Source organism: Eurosta solidaginis, chromosome 4 (assembly GCF_040869045.1).
Source record: "Eurosta solidaginis isolate ZX-2024a chromosome 4, ASM4086904v1, whole genome shotgun sequence".
NCBI classification, from domain to species: domain Eukaryota; kingdom Metazoa; phylum Arthropoda; class Insecta; order Diptera; family Tephritidae; genus Eurosta; species Eurosta solidaginis.
The window spans coordinates 163,410,554-163,428,986 of NC_090322.1; the positions used below are offsets into that span (position 1 = coordinate 163,410,554).

The 18,433-nt window shown below is 35.0% G+C and overlaps 1 protein-coding gene across 2 annotated transcripts in view; it reads left to right on the top strand.

The window, feature by feature from the left end:
* Window positions 1-18,433, top strand: part of LOC137250568 (neutral amino acid uniporter 4) — a 78,807-nt gene that overhangs the window by 5,564 nt on the left and 54,810 nt on the right. The window lies entirely within an intron of this gene.

The following is an 18,433-nucleotide window of genomic DNA, read 5'->3' on the forward strand; positions in this document are numbered from 1 at the left end:
TTGCCTCTCTCCTCGCATTTGCTTCTCTCCTCCAATCGGTTGTTCCTATGCTGCAATTTAATGATCGCGGTGCCAGGACAGGAGCGTCAAGATGTCCCTCTACTCCTTTGACGTATAGCCTGGCACCGTCTGTATGCTTCCCCTTCCTTGATACTAAATAATACCCCTCTTTTTTTGTGAGTTTATGACTCTTGAAGGTGGTGCAGATGTGGCAGGCTTCTTGATTGTAAATACTACCCCGCTTTATTTTTGCGTTTGTGGCTTGTGATGGTGGACAGCTTAAATTTTTGCACAGCAATCTAGATGTGTAGAGAGGAAGAATATTAGGGACTGGGGTCATGGCGGCAGAGAAAGACACATTAGGGTGCATGTGAACTTATTATATCTATTGACTTTTATCTACTTATTTCATTTTACCTATTTATATCATTTTATTTATTCATTTGGTTTTAATTATTTTACTTCATTTTATCCAATAGATTTTTATTAAATATCTGGCTTTATTTATTTATGTATGTAATTTAAGTTATTTTAATTAGTTTTATATTTTATTTTATTTTATGATTTTATTTTATTTATTAAAATTTTTTTTTATTTTTAACTTTCATTATTTTATTTTATTTTTTACTTAATTTTATCTTTGTATATAATTTCATTTATTTCACTAAATTTTATTGATTGTAGGTATGCAGTTTTATTTAAATTAATTTCCACTTTTAACATTTTTTTTAAATTTATTTTCACTATTAGTCCACATGCACTATGGACTGGGGAAATGGGTTTCACTGGACTCACCTGGGGCTGTTGTCGAGCAGGGTATGGGATCCCGGTTCCTCCTTGGGATTCCGCTAAATTACCCGTTAGCACGGTTTTATGAAAAAAATTGCGAACGTTTTTTTCGCAAAAAAAAATATATAATTAAAACTTGCTTCCGCACTCACTTAAGTCAACTTTTCTTTTGAGACATTCTCTGCAATCGTTTGGCGGTCGTACCCCATAAATCAAAAGCCTTTCTTTCTCACCACTTTCACTCAAGAACGAAAGACACCAATACATACAATCCTATTTTGGCGGGAAACGACGGATATAAGCTTTCACGAACTAAGTTCACGCATACTGACAGATGCATGTTCGAACATCTATCCATGTGTTTGCTTCCTACCAGTTACTAACACATGTAAACGTAGCTATGCTGGTATATGCACCCAGATACATACGTCAATGTTTGAACATCCTTACCATCGCATTAACCCACAGGCTGCCGCTACAGTTTTAATTTTTGCAATACGAACCGACTTCGATTTTTTTTAGTGTTTTTAAAATAAAGAGTATTTACTCTCCTACAAAAAATGTGCAGATCATGTTGTGGTGCAACGTCAGTTTTTAAACTTTTTTGGGTTTTAAAACTGTAGCGGGATGGTTTCCATAAGCTTCAAAGCGAAAAAACGCAGGAAAATTGACATTGCTCCACAAAGTAACCTATATTTTTTTTTGTAAGGGAATAAAAGGGCTTTATTTTGGTGGTCTAAATATTTCCTGAAAAAATCGCAATAAAGAAAAAAGCCAATTCTCGACACCCTGTATCATAGCAATCCGTTCATATTTCTGTCACTCCTTTTGTGGATTTTATACTATGTTCAAACAGAAAAATAAATTGAGGAAATTTCGATTTGAATTGAGTGCTGTTCATACAACTCGATTTAGCTTACACAATAGTAATTTGATAGCTGGTTGGCTCATCTCTACAGCAAGAACATACCTTTGTTCAGACTGTCAAAATGTGCGTGTTGGTATTAGGCGAATGAAATGGAATGAAAACATAAAACTTTGAAATTTTTGTGTGTTGTAAGAAAATGTGTTCAATGTTTTGGTTTCATTTTGAGTTTGCCATCTTCTTTTGACAATCCCTACTCCAGTGAAATGAAAGACATAAAATCAGCTGATGAGATGAACCAACCATATAGTTCAGCCATGCGCAACTGACGTTGAAATCTACTCAATAAACACACTATACAAGGTTGCATTTGCAGTTTGAAACAATTTATTACGCAATTCTTTTTAAATTGGCAATTTGTTATTACAATTTATTATATGATAAATTGCGTAATAAATTGCCCAAATAGTATAAATTGCTAATTTGGTGTGTGTTTGAACCTAGTATTAGAGATATTAAGTTTTTCGAATGAGAACACTTGACGTGAAAAGTCCAAAAATTTCTTGTGTGAAAAATAGTAGCAGCTAAGTAATTTTGACCCTGCGGATTAGGATTGGAATATGTCCGCGGTAGGTTACACTGTTCATAAAAGGTGACTATAGCACCATGGCCAATCTATGTGTGATGTATTACTCGATTTGGAGCAATATGGACGCGGCGTATCACTTGCACGACCCTATCACGGTCGCGGCTCGCAGGAAAAGCAGTTGCGATCTGTATATATTGCATCATAGATACTTGTATACAGGTCTCATCACCGGTCCATGGGTTGTCCCCTTAGTGGGCGGATCGCGCGTGCTGTGGTTTCACCTCTAATGTGAGGGGAGATCACTTTTGGGAAAGTTGACAATAATGCAGCTATGAGGTCTGTTCAGCTCTTGAAGTTAACAATGAGGCATTCTCTTCGAAGTTATGCGGTCTCTTCGTTAAAAAGGTTGGCAATTAAGTTTACCCTTGAAGGCTCTCACCAAGGACTAAGCGGCATCTTTACCTATTCTAGTGTTAAGTAACTGGCGACAAAGCAGATATCTAACGTTTTGGATTACAATTGATAATCGGAAGAGTGGGGTATGTGCTAAATATTCTTTTTGAAATGTTTAAAATAGTGTTAGACTATGCTGAACGGTAGTGGCGGAGACATTATGTCGTAGATGGGAATGAACATTTTATTTGATGAGGCCAAAAGATTGTAATCGTACTCCTTAATTCCTACCTTAACTTTCGCCTTCCTGCGCTCACTCGTCTCCGTATTTCTTCTCTCTTCTTTTTCGATTCCTGTCCTATATTTTTTCTTTATCCTGTTTTTTTGGAAAGGAACATTTTTTTATTATTATACTTAGCTGTATAAAATGAGCTAAATGGGGCGATAACCACGGCCACTTTAATTATATATATATAACCTTTTGAAAACCACAGGGACACAGAAACTATATCTGTGAATAGAGCTGGAGATTCCTATTTAAAATATTAAAAATTGTTTAAAATGGGCAAGCCAACGCCCACTTCTGCTAAAATAAATATTACAAATATCATTGTTCATAAATTAAAATTGTCGTCAAGAAATGCTGCAAACGTATGACCTGGTCACATGTGACTAAAAGAGAAATTAAGGAACACGCTCACGTTTATATGAAAAGATTTTAAAAGGATCGCGCATTATATAAAAGATAATATCATTGCGAAAAATTGTTTTATATCAATGCTATTTACTTTTCAAGTATCGCTAGAAGAAGCAAGAGGACAAAATTTATTTAAAAAGAGCGTATCTCCGCCCCTTTTTTTAAAATACTTGGTAGAAAAAACTTAAACCCAATGAACTGAACGGTGAAAGCTCACAACTGAGCAGTTTCTTCCATGTATGTAGATATTTATGTAGGTATTAATTTTTACGTTTAATTTACAAATCAGAAAATAAACTTTCCACATCTCAAATTAAATTGGAATGAAAAAGTATGTCATTCAAAAATCTCTTCACAGCTATGCATAATTCTGTTAAACATTGAAATTAATAAAAAAAGGAATCATTTTGAAAGAAATCATACATGCATACATGCATATATATGGGTGTTTCCAACGTTACAGACATTCCAACTGGACACATTTTTTTGGTATAAAAATTATAGTAGGCATTGAATCTGAAAAATTTCCTTTGTTATAAACGACATGGTAGACATATATTCAAACCAACTACAAATCTTTTACAAAAGCGATACACAGCTATTTTATGGTGACCTAAATTGCTTTTCGAACGTATATCATATTTGAGGTAGGTAGGATGAACTGACCGGTCAATAAAGGCTTCACATAGACTGAATATGTCCACAGTGGTACCAGAATTTATTTGACGACCAAACTGAAAAATCCATATTAGGTATATAAAGGCTACATGTTCAAAAATTTGCAGATTACGTCAGTTTAATATTTAACTTCATTTTTACCAAGAAGATTTTTGTTATGGGACTTGTGTAATTTTTGTGTGTTTGTGCTAATTTTGAGCGATCAGGTGAGAGTTGCGCTATATGTTAAGGGCTAATTAAACTTCCTTAACCCTAACGCCATAGTCTTAACCATACATATATCCATAACAATCTCCAATGTGATCGATTAATGGTGCCTTAACCTAAAATTCGTGAAAATTACATAAAAATGAAGAAAACGCAAAAAATTACAAACACACACAATAATTCTCTTAGTCATAACGTATCCAAAATAATTAATAAAATCTACCAAAAGTTATTAAATTCACCAACTCAAATATTTTTAGGTTATTGATATGGCGAGAAACCAAAAACCAATTGGTTGGCTATGGTATGGTTATGGCATTAGCGTTATGGTATGTCACCATTAATCGATTACATTGATTTCCATAAGGCAGGTTCGATCAGTTGTTTTAACTGGTTATGGTTCTATGGTTATAAGTCAACATTAATTAGCTCTTTAAGCTTTGCATTGACGTCATACGATTTGCACCTGATCGTAAACATTTTGCAGCGACCTCCTTTGCCAACTCATAGGCCTTTTCGCTAACTTCTATCCCTTAATGACCGGGAGCCCGGTGCAGGACACTTCTTGATGAAGTACCATGATCTAAAATGCCATTAAAGATGTTGTAGGAATGGTCCTTAAAGGAATTTATAGAAGGGTTTAAATTGCACCAATTTTATCTCTATAGCGACGTTACTTGTTAGTCAAAAATCGAGTTGAACCTATCGTCGTAGATGACAACATATGCGGATTTCGACAAAATGATCCTAAGCAAAAGTTTACTTCTTTCCTCTTGGTTGACACTTCTATGGAAACACCCAAATGCACATTTAATGTGAATTTGCCCGCTTATAAACAAACATCGACCACAAGTGTCATTGGATCGTACATACAGATTAGGGATGCTAGGTGCTTCGATTACGATTTCGAAATGTCGGTATTTTCGATTGATTTAAACAAGAAGCGTTGGCATTAGCAAAGCTTTATCTTCGAAAGCAAGATTTTCATCTGTTTATCGGAAGGTATGAGGTCCCCAATTGGTGTGGGCCTAAGCTAGGCGGTGTGACCCTGCAGGATAAATCTTTTACGAAATATCTGGAAATCATTGTGGGCAGTAAGTTGTCGTGAAGGCTCAACGTGGAGGAAAGAGTGAAGAAGGCCTCGATGGCACTTTATGCATGTAAAAGAAATCTGGGGTGTACGTGGGGTCTAACGCCCCCTCTCTCTAATCGGACATTTACAGCGATTTTAAGCATATTCTATACTATGGAGTCCTTGTTTTGTGGACGGCCACACAAAAAAGTACTTTTCTCAATAACTTACAGGGGCTATGTAGGGAATCAATGCTTAGCATAACGGGAATCCCGGAAACCACCCCGACGGCTGCACTATATGCCATTCGCATATTCCACCCTAGGTCCGGATTTCTGATAGGGGGTTTCAGTTTGGTTGTTGAGCAAACTTCTGGGCTCATTCAGTCGATGTGAGGTCCTCACGGACCGGCCAGTTTAAACTCACCTAGCATCGTACAGATTACTTTACTTTCTAGTTCTTTCGCCATTGGAAAAATATTTCATCGTAGTACATACTTTGCTATTGTCTGTCATGCTTAGGTCCTATAAGTTAGCGTTACACTGGTTTTCTTCGATATTTATCTTACATTTAACTAGATATTTGTATCTTGATCCTATTTCCTCTTTCGATTTCGATAACTGTTTTAAAATCCGATTCCGATTTCGGTTCCGGTAAATTCCCTTTGTTAACATCCCTAATAAAATGTGCAACACTTGCAACAAGCAAAAACTAATAAATGCATTAATGTTAATATTAGTGATGGTAATATCGGAATTTTTATGTGAAAAACGGCTTTATAGCAAAGTTGCTCACACTTCAAACGAAAAGTTTTCTGGTTATGGAAAAGTTATACCTGGAGTCAAAGCCAGGCCTTTTTGTGATTTAATGTTTTTATATTGTTCTTATGAAAACATGTGTGAATAAATACCAGTTTTAGAATTATTTTAATTTTGTAAAATTTTCAAATCGACTGCTGAGTGCGATATTACTCTATCTCGTCTGCCGTTTGGAAAACGCCCTATCTCGCAAAACGTTTGAATGGCACCCTATTCCAGAACTGGTTTCAAACACGTCCTATTTAATTCGTGCAATCTTTACAAACGAATTTAATATAATTGAAATACGGTTACTAGAACAGGAAAAAACAATTCAATGCGGATTCTCAATCTATATGAAATTATTGTTGAATTCGGAACATGCCTGTGCACAAAATTTGAAAAATTATCAACACGGTTTGAACTTTTCACAAAAAAAATGTTGGCAATGTCAGTATTCATTAATGTTAGAATCTCAAGAACCCGAAACGTAGATATTTAAATGAACTAATATTGCCATCCTTAGTAAGAACATATGCCCAGCCAATGTTTTTTAACTGATGAATGGAAAATTACCACTAGTGAAGACAAACAAACATATGTACCCGCATAGGTACGTAAAGTATTTATACTTGAAAAAAAAAACAAGCACAAGAATTAAAAAATGAAAATAAAGAAATGAGACGTCCGAAGAAGTGGCTTGCTTTCAACAAACACTTGTGTACATATGTACAGTGTACCCATGGTTGCCACATAAAATTTTTTTCAAACTAAAGACGACGGAAAAAACAAAAACGCTTTTTAAGAGGATCACAGAAAATAAGTATAACCTAAAGCACTCAAGAAGAGTTTATTGAGATCCTACCTGTTGGATGAGACGAAGCACTGTTGAAACAACAACAACGACAGTAAAGTGGAATCCAAAGAATTTCAATTTTTCATTTAGGATCATGTGTCGAAGTCTTTTAAGGAATCGATACAAGCCATCTTTACTTAGAGACCTTTCCGGAAACTGGCAAATCAGTCCATAAAACTTTATCTTAATTTTCCATTAGCACTCTCTAAAAAAAATGAAAACTTGCAGATTTGAGCCACTGTGCGACTGACAGCAATAACATTTTTCGGTGTAAAACATTGACTGTAAAAGTGGTGGACCAGCGGGTTCTTTATACGCTTGAGAGTCACTCCTTGATAAGGAAGCTTTAAAAATTGTTCTGAAATTTACCATAAGGTCGCTTAGGCTTTTATCCTAAAACTTGGTCCTGGAGATTAGACGCTACCTAGACACTTTTCTTAAAAACCCAACGCGCTTGTTTAGCTTGTCTGGGTATTGAATGTGTGTCTTGTTTATATAGGGCTTTTCACTGACAGCTCTGCCGATTATACTATAACATGTTCGTTTTGGGTTTCTATGCTGTTGATGTCCTTCCCTCAGTCTAGAATCATTCGATTATTGGACAGCTTTTATTCACCATTTCGCTGTTCGTTACTGAAATAACTTGAGAGCCAATTGCTACTGCAAAAACAAGAGACTTTCCCTACCTTGCTAAGTTCTCTAAACTCGAGGAGAAAAATAAAGGAGAGTTGCTCTTTTTACGTGTGCACAGATTATTTGATATTAACTTCAACGTTAACAAGTAAGGGTGACTAAGTTCGCGTGTAACCGCACATAATATACTCAGCGTGAGCTTCAATTGTACAGTTCATTTCAGATAAATTACTTTTCTAAATAACACATGGCACCACCCATTTAAAAAAATCCCAATCTTATTACCATCCGGTCATTTTTCTTCGAGTTATGGCTCCCGAAGCATAGAAAATTACTTTGTCATAAAAAGGTCGATGCCACGCACATTTTTTCCTATTTCTTGTTATAATTCCACTTGGAAAAAGAAATATCATTGATATTAAGCTTTTTTTCCAAAGATATAGCTTATTTTATTCGTCCACGACCCTTTAAAAATCTTTAATATAAAGTGGGTGTGGTCCTTGTCCCTGAATTAAATTATGATAGCTTTAACGCTACCTACCAACTATCATAAACTTAACGTTATTTATTTTTGAGTTATCTAATTTTTTGCATTTTTCTAAATTTTCGATATCAAAAAAAATGGCCGATTTCGCTTATTTTCAATACCAATCTATTCTGGGTTCATATTAGCACGTATACCGAATTTGGTGAAGATATCTTAATATTTGCCCAAGTTATCGTGTTAACGGACGGACAAACGGACAGGCGTGCGGACGGAAATGACTTAGTAAACTTTTTTTCGATACTGATGATTTTGATATATGGAAGTCTATATCTATCTCGAATCCTTTATACCTGTACAACCAATCGTTATGTTACCAAAGTTAATATACTGTGTGTGCAAAGCACGCTTAGTATAAAAAAGAGACTCGCAACATTTATTTGTTTTCCCTTGCCGTTATCGAGAGGTGTACAACATAATTAAAACTTTTACAATCCCGAAATTAAAATTTCAAGTTTTTCCGCTAGGACAAAATCTGGACCAAATAAAGATATTATTTAAAAAAATTTGCTTCAATTCAAGAGTTCTTCGGATACCCTTAATTTGTATGGATTGTGTTACGTCGGGATTTTGTTGTTTGTATTTTTTATACATTTCGTGTATCCGATTAATCATTTGCCGGGACCACCTACATCAGACCACTATATCATATTGTAACGAAATTAGAGAAATTCTGCTTATTTGCAACCTTCTGCTAACGTTCGAATCGCTAAACAGTTGAGTAAATCACTCCAATATTCTGTATTAGAAAATAGTCTTTATTAGAATACTTTGGGAGTAGTACAATTATGCTTCACAGTTGCTTGTAGTTTATGTCTATCTTATAGCCATATGTTGGTGTATGCGTGAGTAATACTTCGACTGATGATTACATGTGTTTGTGAGCATCTCTTCGTTGCCTTGTATCTATGTGTGTAAATGATGATTTATTTGTTTACGTACCTAAGAGTGGCAGCTTGCTTTATTGTTGTTGTGCCTTTATTTATTTAGTATCAGCTTAGTGATGCTAATATTCGTCACAATATATATCTCCCACACAACCGTCTTTTCGGGTAAGAGGGGTTTCGTCATTTCTTTGCTATTTTAACAGCTAAAAGCTTGACATTTCACAGGGTGCTTACATATAAGGCATACATACATTGATGTCTGAAAAAATAGTTTCGTCTTTTTCTCCTGCTATGGAAGCATAACATCTGTTATCGTATAACTCGCCACGTAAAAACTTGATAGTACTACAGCTAGAATCTTGAAATTATTTCAGATGCTTAAATATATAACTTTCATCCATACTTTTTTGCTTGGAACAATGGTGAGGATCATCCATATAAATGATTTATAACCCATATAACCGATTGTTCAGATAAGGGGTTTTCGCCATTTCTTCCGGATTTTCATAACTAAAACTTGATTTTACCAGATACTTACATATGTATTACCTCATTGTATGAAAAAACCGTTAATATAGGGTATATAAAGAATTTATTATATCCCATACAATTGAGTGTTAAGATTTTATGAATTTATCAAATTTTATCACATTTTTGTTGAGTTCGCTTCATGAAAGGTATAAGGTTCGGCTGTGCACGTCCGTCCTTACTTGTTCCTGTCTGATTTATGTCTCGTCGGGATTTCTTAAACTTGACGATGTTTCAAAAGCCGGGATTATGAGGAATTGGTCCTGTCAAATGGAACTTCTTGTACTGAAATTAGGTGAAAGTAAACTGTTCAAACTATTCCAAACAAGGATGTAAACATTGGGTTTATTTTCTCCTTGAGTGTAGAACAAGTGCCGTACGTACGATCACGGATCGAATACGATACGAAAGAAAAATACGTGAGACGTCGATGGCATACGATTCTAAACAAATCTCCACTTATTGTGAATGAATTGCTCTTTTTAGTAGCAAAAGTACCTTTAAGCATATTGTAACGAATTTTGGGGAATTCCTCTTATTTGAAACCATCTGCTTAGTTATCAAACTGCTTAGTTATTACTCAGCTTGCGCTGCTTTTATACTCTCAGTTTTCTCGTTCACCCATTTCTACTAATGTCTAGTAATTTCGCGAACAGTTGTATATCATGCTTGGTTAGTTACCAGCTATATACATGTATATATGTAGTCCACTCCTCTCCCATAGCCATATGCGTGTATATGTGTGAGTAACTACTTCGGCTGATGACTACATATTTGTGTGTGTGGAATATCTCTTCATCGCCTTCTACATAAGAGTGGCTGATTTATTGTTGTTGTGCATTTATTTAGTAGCAGCTTAGTGATGCTAATATTCGTCACAATATTTTAAAGTCAAAACAGATATAAAAACGCCGAATTCGTTGTAAAAATAGCAAAAAATAATCAATCCAGAGATTACGTGCAATTACTCGTTCACGTATATCATCATACCGAATACGAATGAACTAATACGATCACGTACGTTATAATCTGAAAAACATGTTTTTACATGATGAGTTATACGATTACGGATGTTACAATTTGGCCCCTGCGCCCATACTAGCTCTGAAATGGTGGATCGGATTAATAACATCTGTGGACTACTGAACAATATTACTCGTTAAATAACTTATTATAATTTTAGAAATAGTTTGACAGTTGCATAGTTATCGTTTGAGTGAAAATAGATTTCCGTCACTGATCGTAAAACGTATTATGAGCCCTGCTTGTTACTTCCAGTATATACGCCAGGCACACGGATCCTGCACTTATTAGATGTCAATGTCTGTCCCTGAGACAGACTTTTATATTGTCTGACAAAATTTTGGGATGCTTATAATTAATTATCGCCATTTTCATCATCAGACATGGGGTATAATATTTAGCCCCTACGGAAACTTCCATTGCTAGTTTGAAACGTGCTAGTTTTCGTAAAGAGCAACGATATAGACGTAATGAAATTTATGGCATATATGTACATACATACTTGTATATGACAGCGTTAATTGCGCTTCGACACCAATAAAACACTTTTTGTTTAAATCACAGATAATCGCTAATAGTGTTCAGATATTCTTAGTTAATGGTTTAATGATACACATATATATGTTGGGGCAAATCCACCAATCCTTTAATTTTTAAACGGTTTTATTTAGCTTGACTTGACAGGCCGGCCGGCCGCACGGCCGTTGTGAACGAATTTTGCTATTAAAATTTAAGTAACTTCCCGATAAGCGACAAGCTTGAAACTTGGAATATAGCTCAAAAAAGTCCGATAGGTGACGCATGGATCGGAATATTTCTAAAAATCGTATTTGTGGCCCGATTTGGTCCATATTTGGAACACATATTACATACATGAATAGAAAGCGACATATGAAAAAAGTCGCCACCAGGTGGCGCAAGGATCGAGATATTAAAAAAAATCCCGCTAGGTGTGGCAAGGATTGAGGTATTAAAAATACTCGTATTTGTGGTCCGATTTGGAACAAATATTCCATACAGTCCGGTAGAAGTGACACAAAATATTTTGGAGTTCGAGGAGGGACTATCTCAGATTTTTAGTCCTTCTAGCAACGCTCATTGCGATTATCGAAGGTAATTTAATGATGAGCTTTACAAGCGCCAATGCACACTGGCCCCAAATCGAGATTTTATGGCATAAACTCCATTTTCATTTTCCCAAATCTTTAACAAAGGCATGGGGCTCTTAATAGCGCATAAAAAACTACCTGAAACCCATAACCCAATAAATATCACAACCCTTTCATTAAAGTCAGCTGTTTTCACTATAACTTGTAGGCCGCCGCGGTGTGGTGGTAGCGTATTCCGTCTACCACATCGAATAACCTGGTTTCAATCCCCGGGCAAAGATTATCAAAAGTTTACAAACAAGTTTGTTTAAATAAAAAGAAGTTTTTCTCAGCGGGGTTGCCCCTCGGCAATGATTTGGCAAACGCTCCGAGTGTATTTCTGCCTTGAAAAGTTTCTCAGTGAAAACTCGTTGCCGTACGAACTTGGCGTAAAACACGTGGGTACCGTCCCGCCAATTTGTAGGTAAAATTTAAAATAGCACGACGCAAACACGAAGAGTATCTTGGTCTAAAATCTTTTCGGCGCTATAGCGGGTCACCCTGTCTGAAACCTAGTTTAGTTTCTAACGCCTCGGAGAGATCCTTCCAAATTCTGTCTGAGTTGATGGTGTTGTTCAACGTCATCTTGCACAGGCCAATAAATTTTGCGGATAAACTAAATTCAGACATAGCAGCATATAGGTAGCTACTTTTCGCTGTCGAAGGCGACTTTAAAATCGACGAAAATATGATGTATGTCAATTGTGGTTTCTCTGATTTTTTCGAAGATTTCGCGCATAGTGAACATTTGGTCGATGGTAGATTAACCAGGTCTGAAGCCGCACTAACAATTGACTTCAATTTTTCGCAAAATACGCTTGACAGGACCTTATATTATTAAGAAGGCTGATTCCGCTATAGTTGGCGCAGCTTGCAGGATCCCCCTCCTTGTGGACTGGGCAAAGAACACATAGACTCCAATCGTAGGACATGCACTTGTCCGACCATATTTTGCAAGCAAACTGATGTATGCGCCTTACCAACTCTTGGCAGCCGTCGTTAAATAGATCCGCAGGCAATTTTTCAGCGCCCGCGGATTTTTTTCTAATTTGGTTGTTGCTATTGTGACTTCGTAATAATCAGGTGGGGGACTTTAATTCAATCGTTTGCAGGCTCGGTCCATCATACCTGGGCGGCTCACCGCTGTCTCCATATAAGAGGGCAGAAAACTGATCCCTCCATAATCGTTCTTACAGAAGTTTGCCCCGGACTTAAAAGCTTCCGCCTGTCGCCTAATTTATTGGTAAAACTTGTTTGGCTGTCAATTTAGTTATAGCTTTCCATTTAACTAGAGGCTTGAAATTTGGATTATGATTCAACTGCAGATGACAACTAAGACTAAGAGAAAAAAAGGACGTGTGGCACTCGGGGACTGCCGCGGTAAAGCTATTTCATATTATCAACTTATGCAATTATAATATTTTGTTTTCTTTGATATTAATTCAAGTTTTGTCTTTGATATTAATTCAAGTTAACCTTTTTAAGCGTGGTGACCGATAAGAAAACAAATTTTTTTACTTTTATTGAATAAATGAGAAGTTAATATTTAACTTTCACTTTAACTTTAACTTTCACTTTAACTTTAACATTCACTTTAACTTTAACTTTAACTTTAACTTTAACTTTAACATTCACTTTAACTTTAACTTTAACTTTAACCTTAACTTTAACTTTGACTTTAACTTTAACCTGAACTTTAACTTTAACTTTAACTTTGACTTTAACTTTAACTTTATTTTTAACTATAACTTTATTTTTAACTTTAACTTTAATTTTCGCTTTAACTTTAACATTCACTTTAACTTTAACTTTAACTTTAACTTTAACTTTAACTTTATCTTTAACTTTAACTTTAAATTTATTTTTAACTTTAACTTTAACTTTATTTATAACTTTAACTTTCGCTTTAACTTTAACATTCACTTTAACTTTAACTTTATTTTAACTTTAACTTTATTTTAACTTTAACTTTCGCTTTAACTTTAACTTTCACTTTAACTTTAACTTTAACTTTATTTTTAACTTTAACTTTCGCTTTAACTTTAACATTCACTTTAACTTTAACTTTAACTTTCGCTTTAACTTTAACATTCACTTTAACTTTAACTTTAATTTTAACTTTAACTTTAACTTTTACTTTTACTTTAACTTCAACTTTAACTTTTACTTTAACTTTAACTTTAACCTGAACTTTAACTTTAACTTTAACTTTGACTTTAATTTTAACTTTAACCTTAACTTTAACTTTAACTTTAACTTTAGCTTTAACTTTCACTTTATTTTTAACTTTAACTTTCGCTTTAATTTTAACATTCACTTTAACTTTAACTTTAATTTTAACTTTAACTCTAACTTTAACTTTAACTCTTACTTTAACTTTAACTTTATGATCCGGGGTGGGCGTGAGCTTAGCACCTGCTAACAAGCCAACCTAATATAAACGCACGCAAGTCATTTTCTGTCAAAAATGTCTCATGCACATACAACTTGTATGAGAGCAACTCAAATTGAATTTGCTGCGTGAAAACCTAACTCGATTTCCAATTTTTGTTCTGCGTGGCATTTAGATTTGACGTTTTTGCACACATGCTTTACATTGTCGCAACGCATGCATTATTTGGGTTAGGGCAAAAAACGCCGGTTGTTTGCGTGCGCTAAAAAACGCAGTGCGGTTTTATTAGGTTGGCTTGTAAGCGACCATATATGTATACGATAAGCGATAGCACAATGGCTACTTCGTGAAAATCAACGACAGCACTTTTAGTTTAATTTCGATGCTCGTACGGTGAGGAAGTACCAAAGAGTGCGTGTGACACATGTTCACCGTTCAAGCATTGAAATCATTGTAAATTTTACCAAGTAGCGCAACTAACAGCTGATCGCTCAAAACTTGCACACACACACAAACATCACTAATGGGCATATTACGGAAATCTTAGGGAAATTGAAGTTAAATTTTTAAACAGACATAAACTGTTATAATTTTGGAATATATAGCATCTAGGACACCTTAATTGCAGTAATTGAAAGAAAATGTTTGCTTATACTCAAGTATTTAATTATATTTTCTAAATTTATCTTTAATATTGATGCAATGATTGATCCAATGCAACTCTGGTCTTCCTACTGTTCTTCATTCCACTCCATTCGAGTGCCTATTTTCACGGCCTGCGAGTGCCTTCCACTCTATTCGCAACATAACCTCGAATTAAGCTGCCAAACTATATAGTAAACAATGATTGAAATCAAACTAAATAAATAATTGATTTTGCTTTCGTGCTCGCTACGCGTTCGTGTTTACTAACACATTCTCAGTTTGGTAACCGTGTAAATGATAGAGGTCTAATTTTATGTATTTGGCCTGTTGCTAACACCGAAACTTTACGAATCTTTTCGAACCTTTTCGAGCCTTTTCGGATCTTTTTTGACAAATATCCGTTACGGTTTTTTTTGATTTAGTCGCCAAGCCCGCGATAAAATCTATACAATAGCTTAAAAATTCTATAGGCGGCGCGAGTATGGAATTACTTAGATAACTCTTGCGAAATCGAATAACCTTGCGATCAATTTTTAAGTAACTTTCCGATGAACTAGAATCTTGGAAGGTAGTTTTGAGGGGCAGACTATAAAATATGTTGCAGGAAAAATTCCAGTAGGTGGCGCACGCATTGAGATAATTAAAATATCATAATTCGGAATCTAGCCATCGATTTCGAAGTAACTTGCCGATGGGCTTGACCTTTGAAATCAAAATAACAGTTCAGACACAGGCTAAAATGCACAAATTGTGGAAAAAACTTCTGGGTAGCTCACGGATTGAGAGATTTTCAAAACTAGTTTAGAACTACAGAAATTGTCCTATCAAGCTTTAAGAACCTTCCAGTTGAGCCCAAGACTTGAAGCTTAGAACAAAGTAAGTACTCGATAACAATGCATAATGAGAAAGTGAAAATTCTGATAGGTAGCGCGCTGGGCGCGATAATTGCAAAATTTATTCAACCCCAAAGGAAACAATTAGATGGTGTAGATCGTAAATATATATGTAATTACTATTGGCGTTGCTAACTCTTAACTACGTTGCTGCTTTAGTTTAATTTATGCCAAATAATATTCAATTAGGACCACTGTGCAATGCTTCGCTGGCTTGACGAATTTTTCATTATCATTTGGACCATGAAAAAGATATCAAATTCAAAAGAGTGTTCACTTAGCCAACTTATTCTCTTTGAATTTGATTTTTTCTCTCATTTCCAAATAAAGAATGGTCATAAATTGTTGTATGTAGTCATTTTATGTGCATTGTTATATTTGCATAGTTTTTATTAATGCTTTATTATGCCATTAATGCATTCACTTGACATTTAAGCTAATTGGAATATACAATTTTAGATCATTGACTCTTTGAATAGCACACCAAATAGCACACTAAATAGCACAAATTGCATATAAAGAGATATGTACCTATATATGTATGTAAATATTTCCTTATGTAAATATGCATCTATGCTTATAAAGAAATACCACACAGAGGAAATCGTATTTGTATTGTTGATACCTTGCCAGCTCATCAATCTGCTAATCCTAGATGCAAAAAAACAAACAAGGTGCGAAAAAACAAAATTTAAAAAAATATAAGAAAAAGAAATTGAACTAAACCACTATAAAATTGTTATCAACAAGTTGCTGTTTTAAGATTCCTGTCATAATCTTCTTATGTATTTTGTTGGCTAAGGTTTCTGCCGTAGAACTGCATTTCGCATACTACCGATGGATTTTGATTCACATATTTTGTTTTTTTAAACGGTTTTATTTAGCTTGACTTGACAGGCTGGCTGGTTGGTTGGCTGGCTGGCACGAATTTTGTAATTAAACTTTAGGTAACTTCCCGATAAGCTACAAGCTTGAAACTTGGAATATAGTTCAGAACCCAATGACAATGCAATAATAAGAAAAAAAAATCCGATAAAAAAATCGTATTTGTGGTCCGATTTGGCTCATATTTGGAACACATAATACATACATGAATAGAAAGAGAACTATGAAAAAATCGCCGCTAGGTGGCGCAAGGATCGAGATAAAAAAAATAGTATTTGTGGTCCGTGATCCCTGTAGAAGTGACATCAAAATCGAGGAGGGACAAGCATACGTGGTGCAGAGTCGAGTAAAGTCTTTGGAAGTATTATTTATTGGGGCCTTAGATTGTAACAAATTGTCAGGAAAGAGTCCGTGTAATAATAGTGAGTCACTAAATGAACTAAATAGAATGAGAAATAATAGACAATTAATTAAAGCCTAAAAACTTGAAAATAAAATATGTAATTAAAAAAATTTTTTTTAAGTTAAACGGTTTTATTGAAAACAATACTTACATGAAGTAATAATAATACTAAACGCTAGAAAATAATTAGGTAGGTCCTAGGTACTAGTCATCACACTCCTCATCAATCTATGGCGTTGATCAGACAATTAAATAAAAGCGTTGGAGGCGTAAAATTTCTTTTGATAGTCATAAGTAAGACCTTAATCAGGTTATGATACGCCTCACATTTTTAGAAATTCACGCGTCCAACGCTTTTATTTAATTGTCTGATCAACGCCATAGATTGATGAGGAGTGTGATGACTAGTACCTAGGACCTACCTAATTATTTTCCAGCTTTTAGTATTATTATTACTTCATGTAAGTATTGTTTTCAATAAAACCGTTTAACTAAAATTATTTTTTTTTACTTATTTTATTTTTTAAATACGGACAACTTTTTGTACCCCTTAAGAGAGATTTCTATGATTTTTTTCCAATTTTTTTTGCAGCCAATCGGAAAATATCATTAGGCAATTCACAAAGTCTGATATTCGCCGTACATGGTGGAATCACCGGGTCAGGAGAAAAAAAGGCGGAAGGTGTCCGGTATCTGAAACTGTAGGGATGTATTCTCAATGCTCAGAAGAGGGCAACATTTTTACCCGCTTTGAAAAAATAGGAGGAGCAAAATAAATACCTTGCTACGAAAGTCATTACAGAATTTTTTTTTTTTCAGCATATCAGTGCCACCTAACGCCAATGCAAAAGGGGGGACAGGACCAGTGCGAATTTACATTGCTTTTAGCATCGAATAAAAAAAATAAAAGGCCCTGCAAAAATCGTTGGATCATGTGGTCCACTAGAGTACTTACCATTATACTCCACTGTAATGCAGCAATGGACCAACTCATGTTTCTACATGACCGTATTATAAGCCGATCATTGCTCGTTTTTAACGAATGTAATCATTACACGATGTTTATTGGACTGTGGGTACCCCATGGATTACTCTGTTGTAATGCGGAGCTGGAGTATATGCAGTCCATACATGCATGGAGTACTCGCGATTTTTGCAGGGGATTCAATTTGATCACTTAAACTGTGTTGAGCAGAAAAATTCAATTGATGCATTTAAAGTAAACTGACCTGACGGTGTTATCCATTATTTAGTTGAACCTTACTGACTTTGCGGCACTTAAATGGGTTTCGATGTTTTTTACAGTCACACTTGGAAGTGATCGTAATACTTTTAAATGTGTTTCCATCCCTAAAAATCTATTGTGATTTCCATCTTCTCTGTTGATTTGTCGTTGAGAGTCGAAAGAAAAACATCTGCCCTTCTAATCTATGTATGTATATAAAATTCAAATTATGTATGTATGTATATATGTATGTATGTATGTATGTATGTAGGTATAGATCGAGT